This window comes from Gossypium hirsutum, chromosome A10, assembly GCF_007990345.1.
Source record: "Gossypium hirsutum isolate 1008001.06 chromosome A10, Gossypium_hirsutum_v2.1, whole genome shotgun sequence".
In the NCBI taxonomy this organism is placed as follows: domain Eukaryota; kingdom Viridiplantae; phylum Streptophyta; class Magnoliopsida; order Malvales; family Malvaceae; genus Gossypium; species Gossypium hirsutum.
Window position 1 is genome coordinate 92378411 of NC_053433.1, and position 17182 is coordinate 92395592.

Consider the following 17182-nt stretch of genomic DNA (forward strand, 5'->3'; position numbering starts at 1 on the left):
TGATGGTACAAATTTTGGCGTCCCAGTGGATATAACTTTGAGGTTTACAATGGGGACAGTCTGGCTAAATGTTCCTTCAGAAAAATCAGTCAAGCGAGAAGGCGTTGTAGCACGTCAGTCACAAAACCTTGAGTAGTGATAACCTAAGCGAGATCATTCTCGAAAAAATAAAATTCTGCACTCATGCAAACACCATTCACATATGTCTAGTTAGGAGCATTTGTTTCATTTTGATCATGTCATCCTAATCATTAGGCATAATTAGGTTTATTATACAGGTCTTATCTCCCTGAGATTACAGTGGAACAGACCAAAGAATTTCAGATCTTATCTCCCTGAGGTTACAGCGGAGCAGATTGAAGCCAGAGATCTTATCTCCCTGAGATTACAGCGGAGCAGATCAAAGATAGTAATCCTATCTCCTTGAGATTACAATGGAGCGGATTAAAGGATCTTATCTCTCTGAAGTTACAGTAGAGAAGATCACATCAGGTCTTATCTCCCTGAGATTACAGTGGAACAGACCAAAGAATTTCAGATCTTATCTCCCTGAGATTACAGCGGAGCAGATCGAAGACACTATCCTATCTCCCTGAAGTTACAGTAGAGCGGATTAAAATAAGAGATCTTATCTCCCTAAGATTACAGCGGAGCAGATCGAAGACACTATCTTATCTCCCCGAAGTTACAGTGGAGCGGATTAAAGGATCTTATCTCTCTGAGGTTACAGCAGAGTAGATCGCATTAAGTCTTATTTCCCTAAAGATGCAGTGGAACAGACTGAAAATAATAAGGCGTGTCTCCCTAAAGTTGTGGCGGAGCGGACAGAAGATAGTGATCCTTATCATGTCTAATCTTATTCCCCTAAAGTTGTAGTGGAATAGATGGAAGCGAAGTCACAAACCTTGTCTCTCTGAAGTTGCAGTAAAGCAGGTTGGAGTCACGAAACTTATTCCCCTGAAGTTGTAGTGGGGCAAGTTGAAGATATGAGTTCGATCTCCCTGAAGTTGCAGTGGAGCGGGTTAAATGATGGACCTTACCCCCTGAAGTTACAACAGAATGGATTGAAGCCACAAGTCATATCTCTTCTTGAAATTGCAGAGGAGAGGATCGACGCAACAAGACAAAGTGGATTGAAATGAAGCTACCTGAAGAAGAAAAGCACCAAGAAGTCGAGACTCGACGAGACCGGGCAAAATTGGGCTTTCTTAGTCTTTGCTCTGTTATCGTTACACGACAACGAGCAAAGAGGGGCAGCTGTACAAGCCCAATCTAAACCAGCCCAAACCCAAGACCCAAAACAGACCCAAAGCCCAACTACTAGCCCAATAACCCAAACACTTTCAGAAAAACCTAACCCCTAACCCTAGCCGCCGCACCCATCACCTACCCTCTGCCACCGCCACCAACTCCGCCGATCACCTGCCCTTCTGACGTCGCGCTACCTGCTCCACCTGCAAGGAGAGAAGCAAACACGCAACAGCCAAAGAAAAGAAAGGAAAAAAAAACAAAAAATAGGAATTAATATCGGCTATAAAAAGCCAAGCATATAACTCTCTAGGGGGGTTTTTTTTTTCGGGGGTACTCTTTGTAACAAAACAGAGATTAGCAGAAAGAGAAATACAATACAAACTAAGCTTTAAGGTGATTACCACCCCTTTTCGTTTTCATATTTTACCATTATTATTTTACTTTTTCTTTTTTGTTCATCTATTTATATACATATAATAAATAATAATAATAAAAGAGGGAGAGGGAAACTCACCGAGGGGAGGCGATTCGGCGAAAAAAGGGGAAATTTACCTGCCTTTTGGACTTCCGGCCACCGTGTACGGTGGCCGGAGCAACGCCGGCACGACGGACGGCACGACGGACGGCGACCGAAGCTCGCCGGACTCTGGAGTACCCCCAGAGGTCTCCCCTCCCTCTCTCTCCTCTTTTTTTTCCCTCAGCAGTACAAAATGATGTTTTTTTTCGCAAAAGGGGGGTATTTATACCCCCCTGAAACGGCGCCGTTTCGGCAAAAGGGGGGTCCGCGCGTCGACCCGCGACTCGACCCGCTCCGACCCGAAGGATCCGCGTGTTTTTAATTTTTGGGCTATTTACGCGCGCAGTCCCTCTGACCTGTGGCGTGTTTCAATTTGGTCCTATTTCGCTATTTCTTTGTTTTTAATTTGACCACAAATTTTTATTTCTGTTTCATTTTAGTCCCCTGAAGCGTCGCGCTTTAAGATTTTGGTCTATTTTCCATTTTGGTCCCTCTTCTTTCCGTGCGTGTTACAATTTAGTCTTTTAGGTCCTTTTTTATTTCGAATCTGCCCAGTACTTTTTATTTTACTTCGATTTAGTCCTCTTTTTAGTACTTTTGCTATTATTATTATTATTATTATTATTATTATTATTATTATTATTATTATTATTATTATCATTTTTACTATTATTAGTATTGGTATTATTGTTGTTACTTTTATATCTCTATTCATATTTACTTATGTATTTTTAAATATATATATGTCTTATTATTATCATATAAGTGCTTGTACATATACATGTACATATTTTACATATAATTTGTTTAATCTATATATACGTATACTCATATTTCTTTTTTTTATATATATCTATATACATATACATATTTTTATTTTTATAAGTATATATATTTATATGTATGTATTTATATATTTTTGTATATCTTAATTTGCATAGACACATACATACATATTTTCAATATATTTTAAACATATATATATAAATTAACGTATTTATTTGTATACGTATGTATATTTTCATTATTTTTTAAACTTTAATTTGTACATACATATTTTCATGCGCCTACTTTATATATGCATTTCATTAATTTCATATTCCATAATTTTATACACCTATATATATACGTACATATTTTTATATATACGCATATTTTTCCTTCTTTATATTTTAAAATATACTTTATATATATTTTGTAATTTATGAATACACACATATTTTATTTTTTTGTCTATACATATATATATATATCCCCTTACATTTTAATTGTATTCACTATTTATTTATTTCATTTTCATTATTATTTTGAACGAATGTTTAATTTATTTGTTTATATACATTGTTATTTTATATGATTGTAGGCTTGACTTTTATTTATTTTATACTGTTGCTATTACTCGTATCATTTTTACACTTTTGTATTCATTATGATTTTGTCATATATAACAATGTAATTTGCTTTCACATTTTTACTACGACTTCATGTTTTTATTTCACTCGATAATAAAATTTGTTTAAAAAAATGATATTTTGTGTTTAGATTCGAGAGGATCGTACCCTAACTTACTGGGTTTCGATTTCCACAATAAATCTAAATACACTAATCTTTTCAAACTCAAGTTTTGAAACGATCTCGGGAATTAAGAAAAGATCGTGTCCTAACTTACTGGGCACGATCCCTTTCCTAAACCCGAGATAATAAAATATCTTTTAAATAAGTAAAATTCTGGCATTCATTCACGTATTGGGAATTTGAGACATTGTATTCTAACTTACTGGATATGATCCTCTTTCTCGAATAATGTGAAATATGCCCATTTTCCTAAAAATTTTCAACGTTTTAATACAAGGATCGTATTTTTTAAATTCTTCTAAGTTTTTTTCAATTTTCGACATTAAGACATTAAGTAATCAACTAAGGTACCAATTTTGGGCGTATCGAGGGTGCTAATCCTTCCTCGTGCGTAACCGACTCCCGAACCCGTTTTCTGAATTTCGCGGACCAAACTTGTTGTTTTAATAAAATCAAACCGTTTATTAAAAACAACCGCTTTTCGAGGTGATCCAATCACACCTTATAAAAAAAGATTGGTGGCGACTCCTGTTTCATTTTTTTCAAAACCCAAGTCGGCCCCGTTTTTATCCGAAAAATGGTGTCGACAGGTTTATATGATTTTGAATTTGGTATTTGGTTAAATTAAGTGAAGTATGTGATCGTTAAGTTTTTTTTAATGGTATGGTTTATAGATTTATGTTATTAGTATACGTGAATTGATTTGATATGGACATTTGTTAAAGTTGTTATCTTTCTTATATAAATATATATCTATATCTATATATATATATTCAATTTGTTGGGCTACTTTGATGTAAACTCATGCCAACCGTGATACATGTTTAAAAATTTTTGTTTTAAGTTTAGTTTTATAAAATTTGATTTTAAATTTTAATTGTAAGATTTTTGATAGTTTTTTGTTTAAGTATTAAAAAAAAGTCAAAGATTAATATTTTCGGTTTCTAATTGCATCATGTAGATAATCTTATTTTGAGTTATTTCAGAATTATAGTGCAATTAGAAATTTTAGTTTTGACCTTTCACTGTTATAGAAATTTTAATTTTGAATACCGGTATGTTTATATATTTTTTTAAAATAACTTAACTAAAACAATAAGTTGCCAAAGTGACATTTGTTGTAAAATTTATTTTATTTTAAAATATAAAAGGTTGTGTACATTTAACTTTAAGTTATGTTAATCAGTCCAAAGGAAAGTTAATATTTAACAAAATTACATGTGTAATTGTGGTGCTAAACATGTGACAATTATTCAATTTTACATGTAAGTAATAAATCAGCCCAAAGGAAAATTTATTGTTCGCCATGTTTTTATTTCATTGTTTGATTACTACACCAAGATATCACTCACAATATCTTGAGATGGTATTTACATTTATTCAGATTATTTTGGTTTAAATTTGAAATCTTATGTGAGCTTATTTTGAATTAATATAACTACTATTATACTTGCCGACATCACTGCATTCACTAGAACATTCAGGGGCATTATATCAAGTAAGATTACTGCGGCTAAGAAATTTATGGTCGGCATTGAAAAGAGGTTTTTCAAGAACGAAAATGCTAAAAGTAATAAGTTCTTGACAAATCTAACTTCAAAATGGTATACAAAGAAAAATAGAGAAGTTGCAGATACGACACTACAAAAGAAACAACAAAAGGAATCAACTGGGGGTTGTTGTTTCTCTTGTAGTGTGACAGGTGCACTTCTTAATTTTGTTTGTTCTAAGGTTAATTTGACTTCAGTATCTAGGTACACTTGGTGGATAGATTTTGGTGCAACAACTCACATTAGTATGTCTATGCAAGGTTGTCGGAACTAATGAAAGCCTAATGATGGTGAAAGATATATCTATATTGTCACATCTCGAAATTGGGTCTAAAAGTTTCAAAGGTAATTTAGAGGTTTTGGCTTGGAATGAGTTCAAAAATTTTGAAGTATGTTAGACCGAAATTATCTTTTACTATAGCTTTTCTCAAAATCAAATCAATTTTTCAAAATAAGGTAGGAAAGATCTTCAATTTTGAAAAGAGGACAATTTTTTAAAAAGGGTTTAAATTAGGAGTGGTTTTAAAGCAATTACACCAAAGTTTTAAAAATCCCTATTTTCCCCTCCATCTACATTAAATTCACGATAGTTTCTTCCCTCACCCTTTTTATTATCGTCCCTTGATTTTCCCAAGTACCCTTCACTTATTTTATTTTTCAAACATCAATTCATTTGATTTCTATCATCTCCCAAGCATTGAACGTCCTTAAAATTCCATAAAAAGCTTCAAAAACACCATTGATTTCACCATTGGCCAACTTGTGAGTTTTCTGGATTTTCAATTAAATGTTCGTTTCTCCTTAAAATAAGGTAATGTTTCATTTTCTTATTAGTTTTTAATGATATCTCGCCTTATAAATTGAGTTTTTATCTATTGAATCAAAAGTTTTGAATAAATGCCAAAATTTGGGTCGTTAATGGTGAAATTCGAGATTTTGTATAAAGTCGATGTGTCAAAGTATTTTTCAACTTGTTTTGATAGATTAGAAGGTTTCTAAACTTTCTCTAAAGTTTCGTTAAATAATTCTAAGGTTTAATTGAGTTTTCGGGAAAATTATCATTGTATGTCAAAATTTCGGAACCATGAATCTATGTAATTTTGTGTAGTTTGAGGATTGAGAATTATTTTAGATGTATAAATAGATGATTGGAATTGATTATAGGCAATGGAAACGAGTAAAGATTAAGATATTTGAGTTTCAAGTTTGTTAGTCGAAAATTTTAGTTTCGAGAGGAACTAGCCTTAGGGCTTGTTTAGTAGTGCTTAAAAAAAACCACTTTCAGCTTGAAAATCACTTTTAAAAGAAAAGCTATGTTGAACAAACTGCTTTTGGATGAAATTTTTCGCTTGTCAAAAATACTTTTGAAAAGGAGAAGCTAAAATTTTTAGATTTTCCTCTACCAAAAACACTTTTGGTGCTTAATTACTTTTTCACCCCTCCAACAACATAGTACTTTCTCTTCTTTTTTCTTTCTTGGTGCTTTATTACAAATGTGTTAAAATCATTAATTAAAAATAAAAAATTACTTTTTTAAAAGAATACATGTGTTAATATCTAATTACAAATATTCAATGGTTATATTTAAATATTTAGAATATAGTTTATATATTCTAATTAAAATTTATCAATAATTCATATTTATTGCTTAAAAAATTTAAAATTTATATTTCATATATTAAAATATTAACAACAAGTTATAATAATTTTTTTTACATTTTTACTAAAATATAATAATATTAAATAATTTGAACATTATTTAAATGCATATTTGTTACTTGATAATACCATGTCTAAAATGGGCATTTATTTCTCAAAAGTACTTTTGACAACAATGTTAAACACTCAAATCTTAAACCAAACTTTTTAAAAGTACTTCTTAAAAGCACTTTTGCACAAGACTTTTTAAAAGCATTTTTCAAAAGTGTTGCTAAACTAGTCCTTAAACTTGTGGTTTTTTTTTTGTTTGAGGTGTGTTATGGCTACTAACTGATTGTGCATATTGTTTGGTTAATATGTGTGAAGCTTCGGAGTTGTTATGACCTTATTCGAGTAAGGCAAAAGCAAAGGAAAAGCTAGTTTAAGCTTTCGACAGCTAGGCGAAAGCGCGAACAATGTATGTTTGGAATCACTACTTGTAGACACGATTCATAGTGTTTATCAGGAGCTTAGGAATAGCCTAAACCCCTATCCTAAGTTTCGAGTGTAAGCTTTCTTATACCCCTCATTTAATTCGCAAACTATGTGATTGTGTGATGTAGATTAAGTATTAAGTTGTGACAATGTGACATGTGATATGTGTTTGTAATGGCAATTGTGAATGTGTTAAATGTGGATATGTTAAACATGAAGAATGACAATTATGATGTTGTGTTAGCAATATAAATGTGCAGTGAAAGTTTGCAAAAAACGGTAGGTACATATGTGTTGAATTGTGGAATGTGATGCTGATGAGATAGGTAAAGTAAGTGAATATTGGTGTGTGGTATGTGATAATCTAATTTTTAATACATTCATATGTGAACGGATATGTGATGGCTTAATGAGCACAGTTGTAGTGCTTAAAGTGCAATTAAATGTGAACTCGATAAGTGTGCATTGTGTATAAGATTGTGATGTGAATTGATGAATATGGACAGAGATCGTGTGCATTAAAACAGTAATTAAATATCTGTATTTGTGGATATTTTGGCCTTGTGATCTCTTGAAACCGTTGGATATAGTTGGCATGCCACAGGATTTTGAGTATTCACCCTTGTGTTTTGTGATTTAGGCATTGAGGCCCTGGGATAGATTGGAGGGATAAGGGAATATCGATCTAAGCTCAATTTATTGGGATATGTTGGTGTGGTGAAGAGCACTTAGCTTTATCCTACATTTATGGGATATGTTAGACTCTTTGAGTCATTCGTGTGATGGAGATCTGTGTATCCAATGTGTGGTGATAGAGTCCACTTTTATGTTTCATAGCCTCAAGTTCCAAATTATCGTTAATTGTGATTTTATAAATTATGATATTACGATATGTGATGTGTGTATGAACATGTGAATAATAAGCTAAATGAGCTGATTAATATTACATGAATATGTTAGTATATTCTCATAGTAAATTGTGTATGTACTTGTGTTTTGGTCTTTTTTGTTTAACGTGTGAATGCACGTCTATTTGGTGGTTATTCCGACCATTCACTAACCTTGTTTAAGCTCACCCACTCTTTTTAAAACTTTGCAGACAGTTAACATTATAGTTTGAGAGGTGCAAAAATTTCCAAGGGAGTGAACCAAGTAGATTTAGCGTTTGAGTAGGTGATTTATAACTATTATTTTGAACTATGGGAATAAGGCAATGTGGTAGAGTTGTCGCATGAATATTGCCATGATGTTTTGGATGATTACTTGGATTTGTTACTTATAGAAATTTTTTTAGACGTTGATATTAGTTCATCGGTTTGTTTAGCTTAAATTATTGATGATGCAAGGAACTGCAAAATTCGAATATTTTTTATGCTAAACTTTGACTTTTAAATGCAAGATGAGTTGGTATATGAATGGTTGTGTCAAAAGCCTTGTTTTAGTGTTATTTTTGCTGTTTTGTGCAAATGTATCGATAATCAGTTATTTAGTATCAATACCCCATGATATTTCAAATGTGCAGGAAGTTAGTAACTCAATTTGGTATCGATACCATTTCTTGAGTATCGGTGCTCGGGGTAATAATATTAATACTTTTTATTGGTATCGATAGTTTGTTGGTTTTAATTTTTTGCAGGAAAATAGAATGCTAAATTGGTACCAATTTTCTAAATGGTATCAATACCATCGAATGAGTATCGGTACATATGTGATCTTTTGGAGATTTATGTTAAGTGGTCTTTGAGCATGCTTCTAACACGTGACATGATTGTTTAATGTTTGTTTAGTTAATTTTAACATTGTCTAAGATAAATTAGACTTAAACCTCATATAGTTATTTGATTATGATCGTAATTGCATGACAATGAGACATATTATGCTATGTGGATGATGAGACGATGGTGTAGCATCCTATTACTTGGGCTAGGCAACCGGGCTAGGTATAGGGTGTTACATATATAAATGATAGTGATTCGATAGAAGTTGAAGCAATAGAAACTGTTAGATTATTATTATTATTATTATTATTATTATTATTATTATTATTATTATTATTATTATTATTATTATTATTATTATTAAGCAATAGATACTGTTAGATGATTATTATTATTATTATTATTATTAAGGACTTAATTTTATTTGGATTTAAATGAGACTTTTGTTGTACAGTTTTTTAGGTGGAACTTGATTTCCATTTCAACATTGGACAAATTCGATTTTTCTTGTTCATTTGGAAATGGAAAATTTAATCTTTTTCATAATTCAAAATTGGTTGGTTCCAGTTCTTTATTAGGTTATGATAATATATATTTACTTGATACTATTGCTTTATTTAATGAATCCTTACATACTATCGTAATATGTAACAAACGCAAATTAACCATCAATAATTTGACTACGTTGTGGCACAAGAGATTAGGTTATATCTCTAAAAAGAGAATTGAGACCTTGTGTCCAATAGTCCCTTTGATTTTTTGAATATTTTGAAATATTGAAGGGTTACAAATTTTATAATCTCACTACTAAGGTTATTTTTAATATGGATAATACCCATTCTTTGAAGATGATGAGTTTGTAGATGAGAGAAAGAATTAATGAAGTTGTCTTTGAAGAAGAATATGTTGATATTCATCAACACATTTTTTCAATTATTATTGATAAAGATCAGGAACAATCTATTATACATGATATTGTTCAAATAACAACTTTGGATCAAGACAATATCGTTAAATCTCTCGATCAAGTAACAAACTTTACAACCTCAAGAACTAATGCCATTAAGAAAGTCCAATGGAGAAGGGGTTATAATGACTTTATTGGCATATATTGACCTTGAGCTACATTAGATGGATGTCAAGATTACATTTCTTAGGTAACATTGATGAAATAATTTATATGGTGCAACTAAAAAACTTTGTGTTCAGTGATGCAAAGTCAATGGTTTACAAATTAAAGAAGCCCATCTATGGGCTTAAGCATGCCTCTTGTTAGTGGTATTACAATATTTACCAAGTGATTATCTTATTCGCTTTCGAGATGGCTTTGGTTACTAATTGTATATATTTCAATTTTATTGGGATTAAGTATAGTTTCAATCAATGCCCCAAGAATGATTTTGAGATTATGGAAGTGTAGATGATTCCTTACATTTTAGTAGTGGAAAGTCTAAAGTATTTTCAGATTTGTACGTGTTCAAATATTGCGTACATTGTTGGGAAGTTGTCCAAATATGAAAATATAGGTGTCTCCCCTCATCTAACTGATTACCTTGATCAAAATATCACAGAGTTTAACATCCTCACTAAAGATTCACTCAAATCACTCAAGGTGTTTAAGGACATCAATTAAAGCACTCATTAGTCAACATGAGAAGTTATTATCCTAGGCTTACTTGAAAATCAAATCTCCACCACTATATATTGAGATGATACCTCAATTAAAAATGTCTTTAGAGGGTTGTAACGTGGCTTTGGTTAGGAGGTGTAGTCACAAGCTGAAAGAAAAGGTTAGCATCGAGATTGAATTGAAAAATTACCTAGCTAGAAAAATGACTAGTCATTAGTTGAATACAAGTGAGCTTCTTCTAAAAATATGGAATTAACACTCAAGCTCAAAAAATGGCGAATTACTACTAATATGTATGTAAGTATTGTTGTTGTTATTGTTGTTGTTTTTTTTTTTTAAGAACAAGTCAAATACATAGAAGAACAAAACATAGCTAAGCAATTAGTTCAAATCAAATCTCGACAAAAATAGGGATCAAATTAGGGGATTTCAACAATAATGGGTTATGGGTTAATATTGAGGGTAAATCAATTAATGGTTTGTTAGGCTCAAAGGGGTTCACTAAGGGTTAATTATGAAGGTAGGCTTTTGTGGAGTGAGTGAGTTAAACCTAAGTGCCTTTATCATCTTGACATATCAAATCAAATGGTGTGGTCTTGACATGCATAATCAAGCAAGTTCTAGAATAACAATTCAATACTGACGCACTCAAAGCAACAATAAAAGTGAGCATGAAAGAAATAATAGATGCTCTAAAGGCTCAAAATCTCACAAAAATTATGCTTTTTATGTTTAAACCTGTGAATTTCAACTCAAGATAATACCTAAACTTGGGAAAAACAACCTAAAAGTTTTTAATTCTTCAAAAATCAACTTATCATGTTTGATTCCTTAATGTCTTAAAGTTTAAACACTCAATGCATAAATGCCTATATTTTAATTCAAGACAATAAAAATCATAAATTAATTAAAATTCATTCTAATAGTGATATGAGTGATTCATGTGAGAATAATACACAATTCAGGGATTTCTAATGATGATATAAAAGACCCCTCCAAGCTTAAGATGTACATTGCCCTCAATGTACAAAGATAGATATATTGAAAAAGATAGATTTATAATCATAAGATAAGGAGAGAAGTGAAACTTCCTGAATGATGAATGAATTCCTTGAACTGGAGTTTTGAAGAATAATCGGCGTGAGAGTGGAGGAGGATACTCCGGTGGTGGTAGAGGTTCATTAGTCCATAAGTCCTGCGCCATTGGAGTTTTTAGTTCTTGTTTGATAATGAGCTTTGGAGCTCTTTATGACTGTGATAAAATCAGGAACTCTTTAGGAAATATAATGAAGCATAATTACTCGTAATGAAATAGTCGAAAATAAAAATTGTAAAAACTCAAGATAAAATAGTATTAACAGGAAATAAAAAGTAATTTCAAAATATAAAGATAAAGCTAAGATAGATAATAGGTGTTTATAGAAAAATTAGGGCACACGACCGTGGGGCACGCCCATGTGCCTTCGTTTCAGCCCTTGCGTTTCGTGGTTTTCGAAATTGGGCGCATCGGTGTACTCGGCCATGTTGCACGACCGTGTCAATCTCGTTCGCTTCTCTCACACCAGTGTATACAGGCACACGTCCGTGTTAAATTGATAGGTTTGCCCATGGTTTCAAAACACGGGCGTGTTGCATGCCCGTGTTATTTTGGCAGTTTCGCCCACGGCCATGTCGCACGGTCGTGGCAACTTATCGTATCCCGTGTTAGGAAAAAATGTTGCCCTGTTTTCACACGGCCTAATGCACGCCCGTGTGCCTGGCCGTATGGTCTTTAGAAAGTCTGCGTTCCATGATTCGATTAGTATGTTAGGTGTTAAAAAATAAAATTTTAAAGAAATTAACACTGTTAATGCTCGGGTTGCCGCTCGAGAAGCGCTTATTTATAGTACTTACCTCACTTTTGCATAGTCTAGGTGGAACGAGGAGTTTACACTCCTCATCCCTGCTATAAATTTTATCAACATAAGGTTTAAGACGAGTATTGTTTACCTTAAATATGCCGAATTTGGGATGTTTACCTCGACTGTACCATATGGAAAAATACTTAGTACCGTAAGAGGAATTTCTTCATTAGTTTCAGAAGTCTAGTAGTACTTTGTCTCCAACCTTAAGTTGATTTGGTGAGGTATTGAGCTCGTCTTAGCTCGGTTTTGGCCTATCAGGTGTTCTCGATTTCTGTGTCTGCCATTCATCTAGCTCCTCGATTTGTAGCCTTTGTTCTTCATAGATAGGTCCCTTGTTGTTGTTTGAACACGACTCATATACGTTCTTTGTAACAGTTTCCTGCACAGAAGGTTTCACCACGTGATCAGTACTAGTAGAATGATTTATACAACCACCTTAATTTTTTATGTGTTACTCGAATTACGAGCTTGAAGGGTGATTGTTTCGTCTCCCACACGAAGTGTGAGTTCACCTGTACCAACATCAATAATGGTTCTAGCAGTCCCTAAAAAGGGTCGTCCTAAAATTAAATGTACGTTACTATCCTCTTCCATGTCTAGAACAACAAAGTCTACTGGATATATAAATTTATCGATCTTAACAAGAACATCTTCAATGATACCCTTAGGAAATCTAATGGTTTTATCAGCCAATTGAATGTTCATCCTAGTTTGTTTGGGTTTCCCAAGACCTAGCTGTTTAAACATTTTATAAGGCATAACATTAATGCTTGCCCCTAAGTCAACCAATGCATGATGAACATCTAAACTACCAATTAAACAAGGAATCGTAAAACTCCCTGGATCTTTCAATTTGTTGGGTAACTTATTCTGTAATATGGCTGAGCAAACTGCATTCAATTCCACATGCGGCACCTCATCCAACTTTCGTTTATTTGTTAAAAGCTCCTTTAAGAATTTGATTGCATTTGGCATCTACGAAAGGACTTCAATAAACGGTAAGTTTATATGTAGTTTCTTTAAAAGTTTAAGAAATTTACCAAATTGTTCATCTAATCGGTCTTTTCTTATCGCATTGGGGTATGGCACACGAGGTTTATATTCTGTACTCACCGGCTTTGGGTCATTTTGGCCTACCTCATTCTTACATTTACTTACCATCGTTTCTGGCCTTGGTTTTGCAACAAACCCTTCCTCATCTTGAATGGCAATTGTGTTGAGTTGCTCCCTTGGGTTAGATTCAGTGTTGCTTGGCAGGCTACCTTGTGGTCGTTTAGAAATTAACTTAGCAAGCTGTCTAATCTGAGTTTCGAGCCCTTGGATTGATGCTTGTTGATTTTTTTAGTGCTGTCTCAGTATTCTGAAAACGAGTTTCTGACACAGAGATGAATTTGGTTAGCATCTTCTCAAGGTTCGGCTTTTTTTCTTGTTGGTAAAGTGGTTATCGAAAACCCGGAGGATGTTGTGGCCTTTGATTTCCTTGACCGCCCCACGAGAAATTGGGATGGTTTCTCCAACCTGCATTATAAATGTTACTGTATGGGTTATTTTGGGGTCAAGAGTTATTATTACCCATATATTGAACTTGTTCCTCATTGATGCTAGGGTTGAAAGGTTGATATTCTGTGCATGCTCCTCTTCCGTTCGAATCACACCTCATCACTGGATGTACTTGAGTAGAACCATACAAACCGTCAATCTTTTTATTTAAGAGTTCTAATTGGTTAGATAGCATAGTAACTGCGTCGAGGTTGAAAACATCAGTTGCTTTCGTCGGCTTTGTTCTCATAACTTGCCATTGATAGTTATTCAATAACATCTCCTCAATAAATTTGTAAGCCGCCTCAGGTGTCTTATTATTGATAGTTCCTCCACCGGCTGCATCAATCATTTTCTGAGTCAAAGGATTCAGGCCATTATGAAACGTTTGAACCTATAGCCAAAGCGGTAACCCATGGTGAGGGCACCTTCTGAAAAGGTCTTTGTGTCTCTCCCATGCATCGTAGAGTGTTTCTAAATCCATCTGCACAAAAGAAGATATATCATTACGTAATTTGGTTGTTTTAGCTGGCGGAAAATATTTTAATAAAAAATTTTCGGTCATTTGTTCCCAAGTAGTGATTGACCCTCGTGGTAACGAGTTCAACCATTGTTTAGCCTTATTCCTTAACGAAAAGGGAAACAATCGAAGGCAAATGGCGTCATCAAAAATGCCATTAATTTTAAAGGTATCGTAAAATTCTAGGAAATTTTCCAAGGGAGCGTTGGGATCCTCGTCCTGCAAACCATCAAACTGAACAAACTGTTATATCATTTGAATTGTGTTAGGTTTTAATTCATAATTATTTGCAGCAATAGTAGGTCTAACTATATTTGACTCAGTTCCTGTTAAATTAGTTTTAGTATAATCATACATAGTGCGTGGAGCAGGATTCTGATTTACTGGATCAGCAGCAATCGCAAGAGGTAGCGGATTTTCTTGGTTTTCAACCATCTCCTCGGTTGTGGTTGAAGTATCATCCTCTTGCTCGTCCTTTGTGTATCTTAGGCTTCGCCTTATTTCTCTCTGGTTTCTGCGAACTGTGCGGTCGATCTCACCGTCAAAAAGGAGTGGTCCTGACAGTTTTCTTCTAGTCATAAACTAGAAAAACCTGTCAGAAGAAAATAAATGAAGAATTAGAAAAGAAAAGAAAAACTTAAATTGCAATAAAAGTAAAATGGCTAAAGTAATAAAAATCGAGTGTTCCTAATATCCTAGTTCTCCGGCAACGATGTCAAAAACTTGATTGTGTGATATTCGTAACAGGTTTTAAAGATTTATAAATGAATCATTATTGAGACTAACTTATTATCACGATTAAGGCAAGTGTATCTATCGAACAGTAGTATAGCTCAACAAGACCGGATTGTCAAACCCAAAGGAACTATGAGTACTAGTATTTACTTCCTTTTTATTATCTAGCCTAAAAATTAAGAGGTTCGGTTATCTAAACTAATTACTAACTAAGAATTCATAGAAAGAAAACTCGGGAAAATACTTTTGGGAAAATTCGATTGATTGAGACAATACCTAAGGAAAAATCCACCTAGACTTCACTTGTTATTTGACTCTGAATCAGACGATTTATTCATTTGACTTGATCCGTAGAAATCCCTAAGTTATATTATTATCTCTCTCGAGACTAATAACGTCTAACCCTAGGTTGAATAATTGAAATCTCTTTCTAATTAACACCCTAGAATTGCATTAACTCGATCTATGGATTCCCTTAATACGTTTCACCCTAATCCGAAAAAATCTTGTCACCCTATCTCTAGGCGCGCAATCAACTCCGCTTAATTATGACAATTTTACTCTTAAACAGGGTCTATTCCTCCTCTAAATAAGAGCGTTAACTTGAATCAATATCCTGGAATATTAAAACAAGAATTAAGAACACATAATTAAGAACAAGTCAAATATTTATCATACAATTCAGATAATAATAACAAAGCTTGTTTTAGGTTTCATTCCCCTTAGGTATTTAGGGGGTTTAGTTCATATTTATGAAAGAAAACATCTCAAAAGCATAAAGATAACAAAACATAAGAAAATCCAAAACTTCTGAAGGAACTTGAAGGGAGATCTCTAGTCTTGATGATGAATCCGACTCTTGAGATGGATTAATCGGCTTTCCTTGAGTAATTCCTTGATTCCTACTCTGCGTCCCCCTCCTAAGTGCCTCCTCCAGTGTTTAAATATGCTTTTGAATGCCTAAGAGCCCTAAAAATTGGCCTTTCCTAATAGGACTAAACTTGGGCTCAGCAGGGACACGTCCGTGTGCGATTATTCCAACCCATGGTCAAGGCTGTTAAATAGGCACGGGCGTGTGATCTACCCATGTAAGTCGTGCTTCGATCCTGCCAATTTGACACGGCCGTGTGACACACCCGTGTGAGGAAGTCTAGGCCGTATTGTTTTCCTATATTGGTCCATTTTCTCTGTTTTCGGCCCGTTTCTCACTTTTTTTACTCTCCTATGTTCACCTAAGTATAAAACATGAAATTAAAGGATTAGGAGCATCGAATTCACCAAATTTAAGGAGAAATCATCCGTAAATGCAGTAAGCATAGGATAAAAATATGTATAAATTACGGTTTATCAAAATATTTGAGCAAATCAAGTATGGATCATTGGAAAGCGACGAAATGATTCATACATTATCTTCATAAAACAAAACATTACATGGCAACAAAAAGGTTCATACATTATCTTCAAAAAACAAAACATTACTTGCTCACATATCGGAAGTCTAATAAGTTAGAGACCGCCAGGTATACAGACTTCAATTTTAGTGGAATATTTTGTCACTAAGTTACAAATTGTGACAATAAATTGCGGTCATTTGTTCCAATAACAACAAGAGCACATCAAAGTCAAAGCACATAGACTTTAAATTCATGGTTTTTAAAGTAAGAGTTCAGAGTGAGTCATGTGTCTATAAATAATATTGGGACAAACTACATTATTGTAGATTCATTTACTGAGGGACTACCACCCAAGGCTTTTATGAGCACATTGCTCATATGGGTGTAATGTCCTTTTAGGATATTTAGTTTTAGTGGGAATTTTAAAATTTTTTTGTTATACACATTTTTAGTTATTTCAATTTACACATATTAAGGTTATTTTCTATAGAAATAAGGTTTATCTGGTTTATTTACACTCTGATTTTGGTAAGACTTGATCTCACTAAGATTAAGGTGGACTAGTTAGAAATAGAAATGTTTAGGTCACAATACATAAAATTTCCATGCTACACATTTATATTTGATCTATATCATTTTTTATTAATCTATGCGATCAAGGATGTATTCAATTATGATATATGTAACGAAAGTTGTCTTGATTATTTGTTAACATA

At 33.3% G+C, this 17182-nt stretch overlaps 1 non-coding gene across 1 annotated transcript; it reads left to right on the forward strand.

The window, feature by feature from the left end:
- Window positions 1–14227: 14227 nt before the first annotated feature.
- Window positions 14228–14334, forward strand: LOC121209240 (small nucleolar RNA R71). Its single transcript, XR_005904357.1, has one exon. It is a non-coding gene; the product is annotated as a small nucleolar RNA R71 (small nucleolar RNA).
- The last annotated feature ends 2848 nt before the right edge of the window (window positions 14335–17182 follow it).